Source organism: Leucopleurus acutus, assembly GCF_964270905.1.
Source record: "Leucopleurus acutus genome assembly, chromosome: 8".
Classification (NCBI taxonomy): Eukaryota; Metazoa; Chordata; class Mammalia; order Artiodactyla; family Delphinidae; genus Leucopleurus; species Leucopleurus acutus.
This window is the reverse complement of record NC_139151.1, coordinates 13,780,427-13,791,887: the sequence shown is the minus strand read 5'-3', so window position 1 is coordinate 13,791,887 and position 11,461 is coordinate 13,780,427.

The window sequence follows — 11,461 nt, the reverse complement described above, 5'->3', positions numbered from 1 at the left end:
AGCTTGGGGGCCCTTTGCTCTGCGGACAGACATATTTGCTATCTACTGTAGTGCAACAGATCACTCCAAGACTCAGTGACTTAAAGTGACACTGACCATTAATCACCTCTCACGGGGTATGGTGCTCAGGGGCAGCCTGGTTGGGTGACTCTGGCTCAGGGCCTCTCACAAGGCTGCAGTCATCTGGAGGCTGGACTGGGCTGGGCCCCGTTTCTAAGGAGGTCCTCTCCCATGGCAGGCTAGCTGGTTGCTCTCGCCTGGGCTCTCAGCCAGGCTGCCTAACATGGGACTGCTTCACCCAGAGAGAGCCATGCAAGAGACTGAAGGTGTGACGTCGTCATGACCTAGTCTGGGAAGTCATGTGCCGTCACTCCCACTGCATTCTAAGGGTCATGGTCTAGCCCTGATCCGACATGGGAGGGTCTACACAAAGTCTAATTCCAAGGGGATCAATGGGGGCCATCTTGGAATCTGGGCATCAAGCAGGGATGAGAAAATGCTTGGGATAGGGATGGCATTAGGCGTAAGGATTGGAAGCCTAGGGAATAGGGATGAGGAAAGAGCACTGACCTCAGAGTCAGAAAGATCTGGGATTGAATCCCAAGAGTCACTCACCAGCTGTGGGACTTTTGGCAAATCACCTTGCACTTTTAGCCTCGGCTTCCTTATCTGCTGAAAGGGGATGAGTATCCCGCATCACACTCTGCCCAAGGCATGATGAGGGTGTGTGATGCGTGGTCAGGCTCAGAAAATGATCATTCAGTTCTTCCAGGGTCCTGTCCTCCCAATGCCAGACAAAACCCATAAGCTTTCTGGTCACCTATCATCCACCTTCTGGGGCCACTGACCAGAACAAGGAGATTCATGAAGGTTCCTGATGGCCCCTGATGGCCTTCATGAAGGCCCCTCCCAGGCAAACTCCTGGAGCTCCACCCACAGGGGCCCCAGCGTTGGGGGCAGAAGACATGTGTCTTCCCCTTCTCCTGATCTGGTCAAAATGCCCTCCTTTGCCTGCTAGGTGAGCCCCCTGCCCTGTGTGATCACAGGCCTAGGGTATGGAAGGGAATAGTAAGTAGCCAGTGTGGTGTGTCTGGAGGGTAAAGTTTGCGGTTCTGAGTGATGAGGCTGGGAATGCAGATGGGGGTAAGTTTGCGAAGGACTTTACTCCCCAGCTGAAACTCACATCCTTTGTCTGTGGGTCCAGGGCAACCATAGGAGGTTCCCAAGCTGGGGAAGGCACCATGGTCCAAGCTCTGCTTTAGAACAACCAATATGTGGAAGGTCTGGCTCCAGCTTTCTTCTCCCCACCACCATCATTATTGACCTGTTCACGACCACCACCCAAACCCACCACTTCAGGGAAGGGCCGATGGAGCCGCACCACCAAGTTAATATAAAACCCCTGGCCTCAGTGCCATGCCAGCCCAGAGGGGAGACAGCTGTAACAAGAGAGGAAATTACAGATAAGAGAAGAGAAATGGCCACAGCAAGATGAAGGGAAGGCAGGAGCTGGCAGAAAACAAACCAAGGTGACAAGACAGAATCAATAACAATCACCGCAAAGAGAAGAAGATGGGATTCATTACCAAGAGGGTAAAACAGACATTACCCAGCCTGCCCACGCGGCTCGCTGCACAAGTGAAGAACTTTCAATTCGGCAAGTGCTGACGGTGGAAATACCTGACAACATAGCGACGTAGGAGAGAGGAGAGGAAGACACAGAGAGAAGCAGAGAGAGAGACACCCAGGGAGACTGAAAGAGACAGCGGAACACGCAGAGGGACAAACACGGGTGGAGTTTGATTGATTTTGTGCCTAGGTTCTTGAGCCTGGGGTGTAGAGGGACAGGGACCTCTTACCCTACAGGGAGCTGGGACAGACCTGAAACTGTCGAAAGTAAAGGAGGAAGATGAAGGCATGGAGACCATCACAGACCAGTTTTGGGGAGAACTATTGGAAGAGAACCCATGTCTTTGATGAGGGGCTGAAAGCTGAGCACGTTCGCATCAGCCACCTTATCCTGTGCAGAGAGAACAGGAAGCCGACTTCCAGGGTGGGGCTCCTGGGAACGTGTACAAAGGACAGGAGTCCCAGGCCAAGGTTTACGATCCCCCCCGCCATCCGTCCTGGAGGCAAACAGGGCAGAGCCTTTCCCCCACTTTGGAAGGAAAATTGATGCTTAGGGAAATGTCAATTCTTCAGGCCAATGGAACTGCAAAGGCGGAGATGCTGCCAGGTCCCAGAGGGGCTGGATTCCAGGGCAGCATCCTCTATACCAGGCAGCAGGGCAGGGTTAAGGTCAGGGATGAGGCCATGCTCAGGGTGCGTGAGGGAAAGAGACTGAGTGTTAGAGCCAGCTGCAGGAGCGCAGGGAAGATGGGATGATAGTCAGAGGTACAATCTTCAAGCCCAAGTGGTCACCATCCAAGATGGGGTAGCAGATATCCTGACAGGTGGGCAGAATGATGCAGGGGGCAGCGGGCAGCCTTGGGGTGGTCTGCTGCTGGCAACAGGACCCTAGCCGTGGGGAGGAGGTCTGACACTAGCAGGACAGAGATCCAAGCCTGGAAAGACCAGGGTATCGGGAAGGCCAGCAAGTTAAGGCCTTGAACAAAGCAGATGAAGAAGCAAAGCAGACGCTACCTTATCAGTCCTGTGGACCATGTAGAGCAGCCCTGGGGACCATGATGGTGTAAACATCAGGCCAGCACTGCTAAGATCCTCCAGCCCTAAGGCTGGACCTGGGCTTGTGGCAGAACCTGCTGATGGAAGGGGAAGGGTAGGAGGGTGGAATGAGCAACCCCAGCCTTGGGAAAAGGAGGGCTGTACAGGCCAGGGCCCAGTCAGGTCCAGGCACCCAAGGCCGTGTCCCCAGGCCTGACTGGATCTTCTCAACCCTAGCACTGGCTGCATGCTTGCAGACCTATGAGCCGGGCACCTGTGGGCAGGGATGTGGGCGGGCTAGAGGCCAAGGGACCCAAGAGGAAACTCTGGCTGGCATCCTGTGCCCCTAGGCATCCTGCACCCGGACGGTGAGCAGCTGATGTGGCCTGCCTGGAGGGTGCTGGTGTTTAAATCGTGTACCTGTCAGGGCCAATCTGCAATGTGAGCCAGAAGCGAGCTGGGAGAGCATCCAGGGCCCGGTGCGCTCACACCGCGAGAGGACAGGCCCTCAGCCACAGGTTACTTGTTCAGTCACCACCCTTCCGGAGGGGAGACCAGCGAGTAGTAATGCACCAGCAGACAGTTATTACTACACACGTGAGCTTACTGCATGTCAGTCACTGTGCTCAGCGCCATGTGTGCTTTGTCTCATTTGAACCGCACACAACTAATGTTACGTCCATTTTAAAGAGGAGGAAACAGGTTCAGAGAGGTGATGGAACTAGCCCAACGTCACACAGCCTTGAAGTGGCAGAACCCGGCTGTGAACTCAGGCAGTTTGGCTACTTAACCTCATTAGGCCATCTTTGTCTAAGGGCCATCCCTAAGCTCTTCAGACTTCTCGTTCCTAAAGATGTCTGCATCCCGCATCTGAGTCCCTCCCACAGTGGGCCACCACAGCCCCTTCACCCATCCTTGTCCTTGGTCTCTCTACCTTCCTTCTTGTTTTCTTTTTCCTTTCAGTCAATCTCTCTGTTTCTGTGTGTCTCTCAGCGTCTATACCTCCCTTTCTGCCATTGTCTCCTTTGTTTTTTCCCCATGTTTTGCCTCTATCTTCTTGTATTGGTCTGAAAGATTTGAGTTATTTCCTTTTGCGTCTTTTATTTCTAATTCACATTCAGCCTATTCTTCCTATTCTGTACTATTTAGGGTAATATAAATGGTCGTTCTCACACAACTTGCAGAAAAGCTGTGTCTGTTTGGGAGGATTTACTTGGCAGATCTCCTAGATGCAGGTATTTCTTGTGGGCTCTGCTCTACTCTCATGACTGGCCCCTTCTCTTTCCCCTATCCCAGCTTAGAGCTGATGGAAAGGGCTGGAACAGCCCAGCCGGAGCAGCCAGAGGCAGCCAGAGCCCATGCTCACCAGAGCAGCTCGCAGGGAAGGGAGAGGCTTTGATCTCAGGCACTTAGCATGGACACAGCATCTTTGGCCTTTGGGGGAAAAAAGTGATGGGCTGGATGGGGAGGAACAGTGGGTAGGTTAGTTGAAAGCGCACTGATACTGACAAAAATCTGGTTAAAACAATTAAACTGGTCAAATATAACTATTTTCACTCCCTAACAGTTTGGGGTGCTACAGATGTGCCCTGTCCTAGCCCCCCCAATAAAGATGCTCCAGCCTAGCCCCTACCTCCCCACTGCCATGACAGCAGCACATCCAGATAAGCCCCTCCCCATCATGGGTCCCAGGGGCCCCAGGACTAATGAGTCTTTGGAGGGGCAAGGTCAGACTCACTGGCACCTCAGGGCCTCTGCATATGCCCTCCACCTGCCTGGACCACTCTTTGCCTAGATGTTTGCGTGGCCGGCTCCTGCACATCCCTCAAGGCCTCTGCTGGGATGTTACCCTCTCAGCCAGGCCTTTTTTGAAAACCCCATTTAAAATGGCCCCCACCCAGCCATTCTCGTCCCTTATCTGTTGTCACGCACTCATCTCCTGCCACTGTTTAATCAGTTTTCTCTCTTTCCTCCACTTACATGTGATCCCCACAGGAACAGTGTCTGTCCATCTGACTTACTGCATCCTCAGAACCTCCCGTACAGCCTGGTACATAGTGGGCACTCAGTAAATATTGGTTAAATAAGGGATTTTATAACTAGATTGGAAATTTTGCTGTACCATGGGGATGGTTTTGCGGTCTTTCTATGTTTTTAAACATTTTTACCTACTTTTCATATTTGAGTTATTTCCTTTTGTGTCTTTTATTTCTAATTCACATTCAGCCTACTCTTCCTATTCTGTATTATTTAGGGTAACATAAACGGTAATAAAAAGTTGGAAATAACCTAGACATCCAGTCACAGAGATTAGTTGGAAACATGTCTAATATTACAGAACACAATATATGACAAGATTTTATTTTTGTAAACTGAATCTGAAGATGCATAGATATTTATCTCTCATTATTTGGCAAAATGTTTTCTCAGAAACACATATTAATAGCTGTCAGAGGAAAAGAGAATTCTGGTGTCAAAGAGTTTAGAGAACAACAAAGTTAAAATAGGTTTCCTCACTGTGCATCTCCCCAGAGCTTCCAATTCATTTATGATGACTGTCATAATGAATATTCATTATAATGAATATTAAGAGACTCCAAGAAGAAAGTACAATATGTAATACTTTTCAAATTTTGACCAGGTTTTTTGTTGCTGTTAATGTTCTTGTTTTACAGCACAAGGGACTAAAGTTCCGGAACTTTCTTTGGGAAGTGGTAAAATTTGCCTGATCACACATACACACACACACACACACACACACACACACACACACACTCACACACACAAAGAATCCAGAAGTGCATGCATGTACCAAGATATTCTCAGTGGTTGTGTCTGAATGGATGGGTTTATAATTGTTCTTTATGTTCTTTTTGTTTGTCTGTATTTTCTGTAATGTGCATTTTTTTTGTAATAAGATAAAAAGCATAAACAACTGAAAACAAAACTATAAAAGAAACTATTAAGAGAAAAGATCTGGAATTTTTCAATTTGGGTTCCCCTCCCTCTTTTTAAAGATTTCTAATTTGTTTCCAAACTGCTCTGGGTTTTTTTTTTTTTTTTTTTTTTTTTGCGGTACGCGGGCCTCTCACTGTTGTGGCCTCTCCCGTTGTGGAGCACAGGCTCCGGACGCGCAGGCTCAGCGGCCATGGCTCACGGGCCCAGCCGCTCCGCGTCATGTGGGATCTTCCTGGACCGGGGCACGAACCCGTGTCCCCTGCATCGGCAGGCGGACTCCCAACCACTGCGCCACCAGGGAAGCCCTACTCTGGGTTTTTTTTTTTGCAATGCTTTTATATTTTTTATTTTGAAAATTAGTTGCAAATGAAAGTTTCCAATTAGCAGCTCATATTTTTTTTATGACCCATTCATCATCTTGACCAAATAGTCATCTCTGGACCAAATCAGGCAGGAAGATGGGAGGAGAGACTTGGAGTGGGAGGTAAAAGAGGGGCTAGGAACAGACAGGTGGAAAAAAACAGAGAGTAAGGTTGGCAGGGCAGAAATGAGAGAGACGGGAAGGAATGGGAGAAGAGAGCAGAGCTGGAGCAGTGGAGAAAGAGAACTCAGAGACATGGTGGAATCAACAGGGGGAGAGATGGGAGTGTGGGCGGCCATCAAACATTCACGGGACTGTTGTCCTGTGCTGAACACCGGGGAAGGGCGCACAGGACACAGCGCTGAGATTACAGCGTGATGGGGGGATGGGTAACGAACCATTGCCAGAGAGTGTTTTGTGTCATGAAGCAGGAAGCTGGCGGTGCTCTGGGACCTAGAGACCCAGAGAGGCAACTGTCAGCACAGCGAGAGGAAGCAGTAGATGCTCACCTGAGCTGCCCTTTCTCCCAGAGGACAGAGAGGGGGTCCCTGAGCTCCCGTCCAGGGTCTCCATGGGAGGGGACTCGCGGCTGCCGCCTGGTTAAGCTGGGTGGGGCTGGGGAGGGCTGGACCACTTGTCCTGTCTCAAGCGGCACATGCATCTTGGGCAACGTGCACTGTTTTTACAGAGATTGTTATAAATCTACAAAAATAGATTTTTTTAAATTAGCAATGTCCTTATTCACATGCTTTACGTAAGATTGAGAAATGTCAGTTGCCCACACCAGAGAACACGTATTGTGGCTGCGATTTGGAGACTGCTGGAGATTACGTAGGGGTCGAAGCTGTCCCCATCCTCACCCTGGGGCACAGCCTCTGTCAGGTGTTGGTGCGTCACGTCCTGCCCCAAGCCAGGAACATGGGCTTGAGGTCCCATCCAACTCACCAGTCCCTTCATCTGCACAACTTGGCAAAGGCCAAGCCTCGGCTGTCCCTCTGCCAGCCCCAGCCTTCCTCTGGTCCCATCACAGTTACTGGGCTGCACTCCTGGTGGGAGGCTGAGCGTTAGTACTTCATGCTTCTGCTGGAGTGCTCTGTTTGACGCGAGTGTGGAGGGAGAGGAGGAGAGGCTGTGCCTGCTCTCGGTGCCTGATCTTACTGTCTGAAGCAGACGGAGACCACCCTGGGCCCAGGGACTCCTCAGAGGCCATAACCCACCAGCACTGTCCATCTTATCTGTGGCCAAGGTCAGAGCAGGCTGGGGGAGGGGAGCGGGATTCAGCAAGGGAGTTGCCCCAGCATCACCAGCTGCCCTGCACAAGCCCCATGGGAGGATGCCTGGACCTCTTGGCGTTCAGAGCTCAGCAAGAAGGCAGACGTTAAATAAATACAAATGTGACAGTTGCCGGTGAAGAGGAAGGGAAGCATTGATGGGGGGAGCCGGATGAGAAGGGGAGGGGGCAGCAACTCCTGGGGGCAGTCACCCAGCCTGGGCACGGGGAGGCGCTGTGGCCCTGGAGGACACTGAAGGTGCCAAGGGCGGGCATGGGGCTGGGGAGGCTGCGAAGGAGCTGGGCAGGGCTAGAAGGAGAGGAGGGAGCTGTGTGTGTACGTGCATGTCTGCATGAGTGCACGTGTGTACATGGGTGTATGGCCTCCAGGGCCCCCGCCTGCAGCAGTGAGTAAAGTGTCTAAGTGTCCAGGCTCCAGAACCAGACTGCTCACTGGGAATCCTGGCTGTATCTTCCCTTGACGAGACCTTGGCCATGTTCCTTCACCCAAATTCCCAGCCTCATCTTCCTCCTCTGTAAAGTGATAGGAATAGTATCTGCTCTGCAGGGTCAACAGTTAGGATATGATGAGAGCTTACAGGTAAAGCACTGAAACCAGGACTGACACGTGACAGGTTCTCAGCACATGTTAACTAGTAACACTAGTAATGACGTTATTTTATCTGTCGGGAGGAAAACTGTGATGCTAAGATGATGACTTGCCCTCTGAACACTGGGCATGAGACACGCATTCCTTCTTCCCTGCCAAGCTTTCCCCCTTTTTTGCTTAGGGCAGATCATCAACTGCCCATGCCCTGGGGACACCAGAGAGGACAATGCGAGCATCCAATGTTGCAGGGAAGGACGTGGATCTAAGGGGCTAAAGCACAGCCCCCAGCTCCCCGGCCCACCTGGATAAGCCCCACCAGCCACTTGGGTCAGATGGCAGAGCTCTGAGTGACTACTTCAATTTTAACTCTTTTCGATAATCCAGCACCAGAAAGCACATACTTTAAAACAGTCCTCGTATCACAGATCAGCCCAAAGAGGCCAAGTCCAGCTCAGCTGAACCTCTGGAAACACCATCCATCACTGGGGGCAGCCCCTCCTTAGTGCTCTCCATACGGACTCCTGGCAGAGACGGATGGGCCCCTTCTCTTGACGGCAACTCTTGGGCTGTTTACATCTTGCCTTCTTACAACTGGAAATGAACTTTTCTGAGCGGAGCTCAGGGTGGAGATAGAAGTCAGGTGGGTGGCAGGAGCAACGGAATGACTGTCGCTTAGAGAGAGGAAGTTGCCCTCTCTCCCCGCCCCTCTCAGGGGACTCCCCTCCTTCCTGATATCTCGTGGGCTTGATCTGTGAGCTTTGCTTGACCCTCCAGTATTGAGGAGGAACCCCAGATGGTCTTGGCCTCCCGTGCAGGAACCCTCTAAGAGTCTGCTCGCTGTGGGGTGATTACACAGGGGAGGGCCTGAGTTGTGTGAACGTGGCCTGCTAGAGCAATGCCAGCTCCCCATTGGGTGGCAGCCTCTGTCTGCCGACAGCCAAGTATTCTGCAGAAGCTGGGCCTGTCTCTGGAAGCTGTCTGGCCAGGGATGATGTCCTCTCTGTTGGGGACACCCTGAGGCCTGAGGGCTCCTCCTTCCTGCTGTCTTTATTTTTGCTTTTGTTTTTGCGGTACGCGGGCCTCTGACTGCTGTGGCCTCTCCCATTGCGGAGCACAGGCTCCGGTCACGCAGGCTCAGCGGCCATGGCTCACGGGCCCAGCCGCTCCTCAGCACGCGGGATCATCCCGGACCGGGGCACGAACCCGTGTCCCCTGCATCGGCAGGCGGACTCTCAACCACGGCGCCACCAGGGAAGCCCTCTGCTCCTTATTAACTGTGATGTGCGCAAAATATTTAGACTCCTTGGCCTAAGTTTCCTTATCTTTGAAAATTGAGGTTATAGGGATACCAGGACAGGCTACCTCTCAGTGTTTCTGAGAGAATCTAATGAGCTTATGTTTGAGAAATCACGCTGTAAGTAATAGGGCACCGTACAGGTTGCTGTTATGATTCCAGTGAAGTTTCTGGCCGGATGGAGGCTGGGGGTCAGAATCCGTACCTCCTCTTTCTGTTCACCCATCTGAATTAGGAACAGTCAAGATTGCTATAACAAGTGACGCAGGAGGCTGAGCTGCCCGAGGCGCTGAGCTTCCACTGGGATTGGATTCAGCTAGCAGGGACCAAAGAACCAGTGGCTAAGATAGGACTCTATTTTTCTCTCACGTGAAAATCTGGAAACTGCTAGGGAACGTCAGAGATGGAAGCTTTGGTCCATACACTCCTCAGGACTCCATGATCCGCCCAACCTGCTCTTCTGCTACCCCTATGCTGTGGCCCTTGTCTTCACTATCTGAGGTGACTGCCATCAGAGCCATGGTCCAGGTGGCTGTGTGGAGAAAGGGGCGAATAAGAAAAGGGCTAAGGGGGCAGCCACATTTCAGGGAAGGTTCCTGGAAGCGGCAAGACAATACTTCTGCCATTGGGCGGAATTTAGCCACACTTCACCGCAAGGGAGACTGGGTTATGAAGTCTTTACTCTGGGTGGCCATGTGCCCAGGAACATTCTCCTGCTTTGGAAGAAGTGCAACATGAATACTGGAAGGAAACCTAGCGTCTCTGCCATGGGATGGGAGGGGGATGGGTGGGGAAGAGAGCCTGGTCAAAATCCCCAGGTTTTCCTGTTGGATCCTAAAACCCTCTATTAGGAGGGCTTTGAGCCAGAGTCCTGGCGAGAAGATGGCAGCTTGGATACATGGTATTTACAACTTCCTGCCGTCCTCTCCATTCCCACGGGCTAAACAGCCACCTGGCTGCCCCAATTTTCAATGCTGAGCGTTTAGAAACATGCAGTTTCCCTGCTTTCCTGCCTCAGAGGCAAAGGTGGCTACAGTAGGTTTCCTGGTAAAGTAGGAAACAGGCTAAGCGGCGAATGTCATCTGGCACACCTGTCTCTAGCTGTCTGTCTGTCCGCGTATTACGACAGATAGACGGTGGACTCATGAAGCTATCTTAGCACGGGTTATGGGTTGTGGAGCCACTGCCTGAAAGCTCATGGTACCGGCCACCTCACACGTGTTATCATCTCCACTTTACAGAAGAAGAAACTGAAGCAGTGAGAGATTAGATGATTTGCCCAACGTCACACAGCCAGTGAGCCACCGAGCCAGGTGCAAACTCAGCACCTTGCCTTCATAGCTCATGTTCTTACCACGACTACTAGACTCTCTGTCCGTTCATCTGCTTGTATGTCTGTCTTGTTAAGACAGACAAGGCCCCCTGTGCTGCCGCTCTGCCTCTCTAGAAGGCTCCAAACCAGACTTCCCTGGACACAGAGGTCCTTTCCCAAGCCCTGTGTTTCCCAACCTTATTTTTATTTATTAGTTTTTAAAAAATATTTACTTATTTATTTTTGTCTGCATGTGGTCTTAGTTGTGGCATGCAGGATCTTTCGTTGCGGCTTGCGGGCTCTTCGTTGTAGCCTGTGGGCTTAGTTGCCCTGCGGCACGTGGGATCTTGGTTCCCCGACCAGGGATCGAATCCACGTCCCCTGCATCGGAAGGAGGATTCTTAACCACTGGACCACCAGGGTAGTCCCTCCAACCTTCTTTTTAAATTTCACTTCCTCCAGAAAGGGTCCCTTTAATAACCCACTTGGTTTGGCCATGTCAATCCATCCTGCATCTCCTTCAACACTGTATCTATCCCTCTGCTCCGTTGCTGCTGGTTGGACGCGGGTGCACGTGTTTCTGTTGTGGGTGTCCTGTGTATTCTTCATGTGTTCCTGTCCTGTCTTCCAATGTTGGTGGGAGTCATTGGGCTATCGTTACAGCGTGGGCTCTGGATTCCCTTCTCTCTGCTTCACATACACCCCTACTCTGCTTTGTGCATCTTCCCTCCGACCCGAGGACCACGCTCCTTCAGCCATCCCCTCTCCACACATAGCCCGCCGCAGCCTCTGCCCTGTGTCCTACTCTGAGCCCATAAAGGTGCTCAAGTCATCCCGTGTAGTGAACAACACTCTTGAGCCCCCAGGATTCCTTTCTGGTTACTGCCCTTTCTCCTGGTTCTCAGCAGAGTTTTTTGAAAGAATAGTCTATACCTGCTGCTTTGTTTTTCTTATCTCTTGTATCTCTTCAACCAAGCGTAGCTTGGCTTCTG